Consider the following 7989-nt stretch of genomic DNA (forward strand, 5'->3'; position numbering starts at 1 on the left):
TATGTGGTGTCACTAAGACGCCCGACTGTGGCATCATTTCCTTATATTTATATATTCACCTTTCGAGGCGTCGCTTCAGACACCCGATCGGTAGTTATTTATGTTTTGTTGGGATTTCAGGCGGACTACCGCCGTTTCCCTTTTACTTACCTTGTTATGCTAATTTTTGAATGTACATTGGTGAATTATTCATGACGCATCCATGCATGCATTTGTTATATCTTACGTCCGAACTGTCTTGCGAGTACTTTCAAAGTACTCACTGGCTTGTTGATTTGGCCAGATGCTGACGAAGGCGATCTCATGGATGAAGAGTTTGATAGCGAGTCCGACACCTAGAGGAGTCCCAGTCAGTCTCGTGCGACCCTGGATTTGGTCACTGTTTTATATCCGCTTCCGCTACCAAATAAATTCATCGAGCCTCACCTCGACGCTCGATGAGATGACAGACCTAGAGTCTTGTATTTCTCTCCCCGCTGTGTTTCTCCACCACCGCCCTATCCTCGAGTCAGTAGTACGCCTCCACACCACTGTGTCATGTCCGCCATTATGTATAATTATTGGCATGCTTGTAATAATTTGGTTGAGCAACCGTAGTTCGACCCTGTAATATATTTTATGCTACTGGCTTATTGTATCAAGAATTTGTCTACCAGTGAGGATGATTTCTCTCATACTGGACTCAAAAGATTGGTTTCTCAATAAATATTTTTATTGGAAAACCGGTCGTGACATTTTTATTGCTCTACGTGATGCACGTTTGTTTGGTAACCTTGGAAAGTGCACCTTTTGCACCGACCGAGTATCTTTTCTTGGCTATTTTGTTACTCCACAGGGAATTGAAGTTGATAAAGCCAAGATTGAAGCTATTGAGAGTTGGCCGCAGCCCAAAACGGTCACACAAGTGAGGAGTTTCCTTGGCCTCGCTGGTTTCTATAGGCGTTTTGTGAGAGATTTCAGCACCATTGCTGCACCTCTCAACGAGCATACAAAGAAGGATGTGCCTTTTGTTTGGGGTACCGCATAGGAAGAAGCCTTCACGGTATTGAAAGATAAGTTGACACATGCTCCTTTACTCCAAGTTCCTCATTTCAATAAGACTTTTGATCTTCAATGTGATACTAGTGGAATTGGATTAGGAGGTGTGTTATTACAAGATGGCAAACTTGTTGCATACTTTTCTGAAAAATTGAGTGGGCCTAGTCTGAACGATTCTACTTATGATAAAGAATTATATGCTCTTGTTCGGACCTTAGAAACATGGCAACATTATTTATGGCCCAAGGAATTTGTTATAAATTTTGATCATAAATCTTTGAAACACATTAAAAGTCAAGAAAAACTGAACCATAGACATGCTAAATGGGTTGAATTCGTTGAGACTTTCCCTTATGTCATTAAACACAATAATGGTAAAGAAAATGTTATTGCTGATGCATTGTCTCGTCGTTATACTATGCTTTCACAACTTGACTTTAAAATATTTGGTTTGGAGACCATCAAAGATCAATATGTTCATGATGCTAAATTTAAAGATGTATTGCAGAATTGTAAGGAAGGGAGAACTTGGAACAAGTTTTTGTGTTTCGTGCTAACAAGCTATGCATTCCAGCTAGCTCCGTTCGTCTTTTGTTGTTGCAGGAGGCGCTTGGAGGAGGATTAATGTGACACTTTGGCGTCAAGAAGACGGAGGATATACTTGCTACACATTTCTTTCGGCCAAAGATGAGACGGGATGTTGAGCGTTTTGTTTCTCGCTGCACTACATGTCAAAAAGCTAAGTCACGACTCAATCCTCATGGTTTATATATGCCTTTGTCTGTACCTAGTGTTCCTTGGGAGGATATATCTATGGACTTTGTTTTAGGTTTACCTCGAACAAAGAAGGGGAGGGATATCATATTGGTTGTCGTGGATAGGTTCTCGAAAATGGCACACTTTATACCATGTCATAAAAGTGATGATGCTGTTAATGTTGCTGATTTGTTCTTTCGTGAAATTATTCGCTTGCATGGTGTGCCAAATACTATTGTTTCAGATCGTGATACTAAATTTCTTAGCCACTTTTGGAGATCTTTATGGGCTAAGTTGGGGACTAAGCTGCTTTTTAGTACTACTTGTCACCCCCAAACTGATGGACAAACTGAAGTAATCAATAGAACATTGTCTACTATGCTTAGGGCTGTTTTGAAGAATAACAAGAAAATGTGGGAAGAATGCTTGCCTCATATTGAATTTGCTTATAATCGTTCATTGCATTCTACTACTAAGATGTGCCCTTTTGAAATTGTGTATGGTTTCCTACCTCGTGCACCTATTGATTTGTTGCCTCTTCCATCTTCGGAGAAGGTTAATTTTGATCCTAAAGAACGTGCTGAATTGATTTTAAAAATGCATGAGTTAAGTAAGGAAAACATTGAGCGTATGAATGCTAAATATAAACTTGCTGGAGATAAGGGTAGAAAACATGTTGTGTTTGCACCTGGAGATATTGTTTGGTTACATTTGCGTAAGGATAGATTTCCTAATTTGCGCAAATCAAAGGTAATGCCACGTGCTGATGGTCCTTTTAAGGTGTTAGAGAAAATAAATGATAATGCATATAAACTTGAGCTGCCTACAGATTTTGGGGTTAGTCCCACTTTTAACATTGCAGATTTGAAGCCTTATTTGGGTGAGGACAATGAACTTTCGTCGAGGACGACTTCATTTCAAGAAGGGGAGGATGATGAGGACATCAATACCATTGTTACACCCACAGCCCCTGCTGCTATACATACTGGACCGATTACTAGAGCTCACGCACGCCAATTGAATTATCAGGTACTTTCGTTTCTTGGTAACGATTCTAATGTTCATGAGAATATGATGCTGCCTAAATTGGATACATTTGTTTTGCTTACAAATGAAGGGCCTAGCTTGGACAAGAAAGATGAATCTTGGAGCAAGTTCAAGCATGGAGATGATGGCATGCGCAAGGGGAACAAGAATGGAGTTACAAGTGATGATTCCAGGACTCTGAAGCCACCATAATGAGTGCATGAAGCATGGGACGAAATATACAAGATGCCACTTCATAAATCTCGTCCAGAGGCTATTTTAGGTGCTGCGTCACCTTATTATTGGACCAGGCCCATGTATTTTTGAAGTACTTAAGTATAGGCTGTTTTGAGAGTTCATATGTGTGGGGAAACAAGAGTTAGGGTTGGTTTCGGAGCCCTCCACCAAGGGCCACGAAATTCCCCCTCTCTCCTCCATATATACAGCCCTTAGGGCATCATTTAGGCTTTGGGTTTTGTTTAGATTAAAAGTTCGCCAAAGCTGCAACTTCGCGTACTTCGTTTGTGTTCAACGGCCAGACCAAGGCGTCACAGAACCCCACCTTGATCAATAAATCTTTCATCTTATATTCGCAATATCCAGATTGCAATCTCAGTTTCTTGCTTGTTCTTCGTTTGCTTGCAGGAAACAGACCCTCATGGTCAGGTTGATCGTGCTCCGGCGTGGTCAATAACCCTCGGAAGTTGGTTTAGCGATTGCTAAGGCGCGACGTCTCGCACATTCGTAGTCGGATCGTCAAGGTCGACTCCCACAGAAAACGATAGCCACCATCTCATCGAAACATCGGGACACCTTTGCCTCTATCAGAGAGGTGTTAGTTTGTGGTGCAATTTCCTTGCACACGATGACGTAGTGTAGGACACTAGATGGGTTCTCACACACTTCTCTCATCTCATGTTTGGTGGCAAATAGAACTAGGTTCTTGTTTTCGCTCATCGTGGAGGTACTCAATTTGGGCTTGTGGCGCTCACTCTCTTTTTGGTGGCTCAATCTCTCACCATTCTCTCCACGATGGGTGGTATGCTTGTCGGTGATCACTTGACTTGGCGACATTGGACGGAGGACGTACTCCTTGCCCTTCATCTTGAAGATGTAGTGGTTCGTTCGACCGTTGTGGACGACTCCTCTATCGAATTGTCGTGGCCGTCCAAGGAGAAGATGACAAACGGTCATTGGAACGATGTCGCACTCCAAGGTGTCTTCATAGGCGCCGATCTTGAAGGAGACTTGTACTCGGTGCTCGACTTGGATGGTGCCGGAGTCACTAAGCCATTGCACTTTGTATGGATGTGGATGCTTCGTCTTGGGCAATTGGAGCTTGGAGCAAAGTTCTTCACTTGCGATATTGTGACAACTCCCTCCATCGATGATGACCTTGACGGATCGTCCATTGATGCCGGCCTTGGTGTGGAATATGTGGCATCGTTGGTCTTCTTCTTGGTGATGTTGGAGAGTCAAGACTTTTGAGACAACAAGTGCGGGACTTGAGTCTTCATCACAAAAGACTTGTTCTTCTTCATTGTTCACTTGGCGGTGCATGGCGACTTGCTCAGGTGCTTCCATTTCACCTTCACTCATGGAGTTATAAGTGCCATCGTCGTTGAAGACCATGGTCCGCTTGTTGGTGCACTCGTAGGACTTGTGGCCTCGGCCTCCGCAAGTGAAACACTTGAAGGAACTTGTCTTGACGGTCTCATCGGTTGGGGTTTATGATGATGAAGCTCTCGGCTTGAAGTTACCCGTAGTAGGGTTGCTTGTAGTTGGCGAAGCTTTCTTGGAAGTCGACTTGTCGATGTTGGAAGTAGAAGGTCTTGTAGTCGGTGTTGGAGTCGTCGAAGCTTGGTTATTGGAGAAGCCGTAGGACTTGGATGAGAACTTGGCTTACTTGAAATCATCTTGCACTTGGCGTTCCGCTTTGGTAGCTTGGTGCACTAGCTCGATGAGATTTGAGTATGGTTGGAAGTCGGCGATCTTCTTCATAGGATGATTGAGTCCATTCAAGAAACGTGCCATTGTTTGCTCATCATCTTCTGTGACATTGGCTCGTATCATGGCAATCTCCATCTCCTTGTAGTACTCTTCAATGCTCTTGGTTCCTTGCTTGAGTTGTTGGAGTTTCTTGAAGAGGTCGCGGTTGTAGTAGGTAGGCACGAAGCATGCTCTCATGACATCCTTCATTTGTGCCCAAGTAGTGATGGGTGGTTCACCTCTTGCCTCACGGCGCTCTATGATTTGTTCCCACCAAATGAAGACATAGTCTTGGAACTCAAGGGATGCCATCGCGATCTTCTTCTCTTCTTCATAATTGTGCAAACGGAAGATCTTGTCAACTTTCAATGCCCATGAAGAGTATTCTTCAGGATCGTTGCTTCCGTTGAACTTGGGCATGGTGAACTTGAGCTTGCCGTAGCGTTGCTCTTCATTGTGTTGGGGTCGGGGATGATGACGCCCATGTTGAAGATGATTGTCCAACTCGTGGTGCTCTTGATGCGGAGGGTTTTCAACCTCGTGTTGATCTTGTCGCGGAGGATTCCCATTATTTTCATGCTCTTGATGAACTTGATGGTCTTGGCGAGCTTGTGGAGGAGCGCGTCGAGCTCGACGAGGAATTAGACGATGCATGCGAGCTTGAAGTCGTCGTTCGTGAATTTCTTCGCGAAGTGCTTCCTCTTCTTCACGGGCTTGACGGCCTCGGTCGGCAACAGCTCGACTCGCATAGCGTAGAGCTTGTTGCGCCTCAAGTACTTGAGCGTCACGGAGTTTTTGTTCTTGACGTTGAGCCTCGGCATCTTGTGCATTTTGGTGTAGACGTGCGCGTTCTTCCTCTTGATGTTGGCGTTGTTGTTGTCGTTCTCGAGCTAGCGCAAAGGCTTCTTCGGCTTGACGTCGTTGGTGCTCTTGAGAGTCGGTGTCCCGAAGTGTATTGAGGTTTACTTGACGGTCGGTGCGCGCGGCTCGACTAAGAGTGTTCGATGTCGATGTACTTGAGCCGGAGAGGGTAAAGTCGGAATGGCAACTTGAATGGCTCCTTCTTGAAGTGGAAGAAGAGCGGTTGAGCAACAAAGCGCGGATCTCGTCCATCCTTGCGTCATTCTCTTGCTTGTGATCGTCGAGCTTGTGGTCAAAGTAGTCCCTTGTATGTTGCTCGGAAAGTCATAAGTCGGCGGCAAGGTTGTCGATGCGTTCACTCATAGCTTGTTGCTCTTGATTCAAAGCACGTTGTGCACCAAAGAGGTGACTCTTGGTGACGAAAGAGTTCATGTCATCGTCTTGCTCCATGAAGAGTGGGTTGGTAGAGGTACTTGTCCTACCCATCATTCCAAGACAAATGTGAGTGGTAGAAAGAGAGGAACGAGTACCAAATGTACCTTGACCTAAGTTGAAAGTGGATCGAGGATCACTCCAATGTAGGACAAGGAAATAGCTTAATTGGTACGAGTTCTTGTCGGTTTCTCACACCTACACAAGTAAAAGCTTTTGGTGGAGCTTGGTTAGGATGGTGGCACAAAATTTGATGCAATTGTAAGTGAGCTTCAATAATGTTGGAAAAGATTCGCAAGCTGCAATGTAACAAGTAGACCAAGCATATAAGGTACACGGAAACACACACGCAAAAAGATAAGTGGGGTTGTGCAACCAAGAGTGAGCCAAAATGTGGAATCCACGAAAATGCTCTTGTTGCACAACACTAGCGAGATGCTAGCATGATTGCACGATAGGCGGATACAAGAACTTGTGCACAACCTACTTAGCAAAAATGTAACGACTTCTATCCCAAATACTTTGTATGCAAGGTGTTGTTATGATATGATCTAAGATGATCGAGTATGACAATCTTAATGTTGTGTGATGCTATAGTTCTTGCTTAAAAGCTCTTTGCTTATCTTTCCTCTTTGCTTAAAAGCTTGGTTGGCTCTTTGATGTTTGAGCTCTTTTCTCATGCAATGCTTGATGAACCAAGATAGCAAGTGAGTATGCGATGACAACTTTGTGACACAAGAGATGATACCAATATAGGCAACAATGATGTATGTATGCTATGGGAAGTATGATCACTAATGTGCACAAGTCTTGTTATCGGCAATACTCAATGGCTAGTCTTGATGGGTAAGCAATGCAAAGGAGTAAGGCTATGATGGCTATCAATGTAATGGCAAGAGTGATATGTCCAATACCAAGATGAGGTTACCAGTCTTGCTTCCGGTATGGTGTCAAAATGGTGGCACAAATACCAAGTCATAGTCGAGGTGGTCATTGTTGATGACGCGTCCGTGGCGAAAATGAGCAGCGGTGATGTCGATGTTGAACCGTACCTAGATAGCCGAAACACAAAAGGATACGGTACCGCAACTCAAATTCTCAGACCTAAAAGTAGCAATTGTGTCGGAGAGCGTCCAAAAATAGTTGGGTTATGCGTAAATGGTGGAGGTATGCGGAAGTATATATGGTATATGGTGAGCACCGGAACAAAATTTGGTGCAATTTGGGCAGAGATGTGGAAGTAGTGCAAACTTTCTGTTGAAGCCGGAAGTTCCGGGCAAGACGGAGGGTCCGGGGTCCGGAGGTTCCGGGGAAGGCCGGAAGGTCCGGGCTGGACTGGAAGTTTCGGTGGTCGGGATTCTGCCAAGAACAAAGACTTGGGGATCGTGGATTTGGGCGGAAAAACTTGGGGACAAGCCCAAATCCGAAGGGGAAAAATAAGAAATTGGAGGAAAAGAAGGTGGGGAGGCTAGATCTACGAGCCACACACAAACTTCACAGATCAAAACCAACAAAATCTCAACACACGAACAAATCACAAAAAAAAATTGGGGCTATTTTTGGTGGTGATTTTCGGATTAGGATGAAAAACAACAAAATTAGGCTAGAAACACAACAGGGAGGCTCCGAAATCGTGATCAACATGGCTCTAGATACAAAGATGATGTAGGGTAGAACCCTAGTGGCCCGATCTTTCACGAAAGGAGCAGATCCCGCGAAGAACATGAGGAACACGAGGGGGAAAACGAGGGAAATCACGAGGGGAAACACGAGAGAATCACTCAACCAACAAGAAATAGTCACACATGTGCTAGATCCTCGAAACACAAAGAGATACACGATCCAAATCCAACAAAGGACGATACATAGGGTAACCGGTTCTTCTCC

Source organism: Triticum dicoccoides, chromosome 1A (genome assembly GCF_002162155.2).
Source record: "Triticum dicoccoides isolate Atlit2015 ecotype Zavitan chromosome 1A, WEW_v2.0, whole genome shotgun sequence".
Lineage (NCBI taxonomy): Eukaryota > Viridiplantae > Streptophyta > Magnoliopsida > Poales > Poaceae > Triticum > Triticum dicoccoides.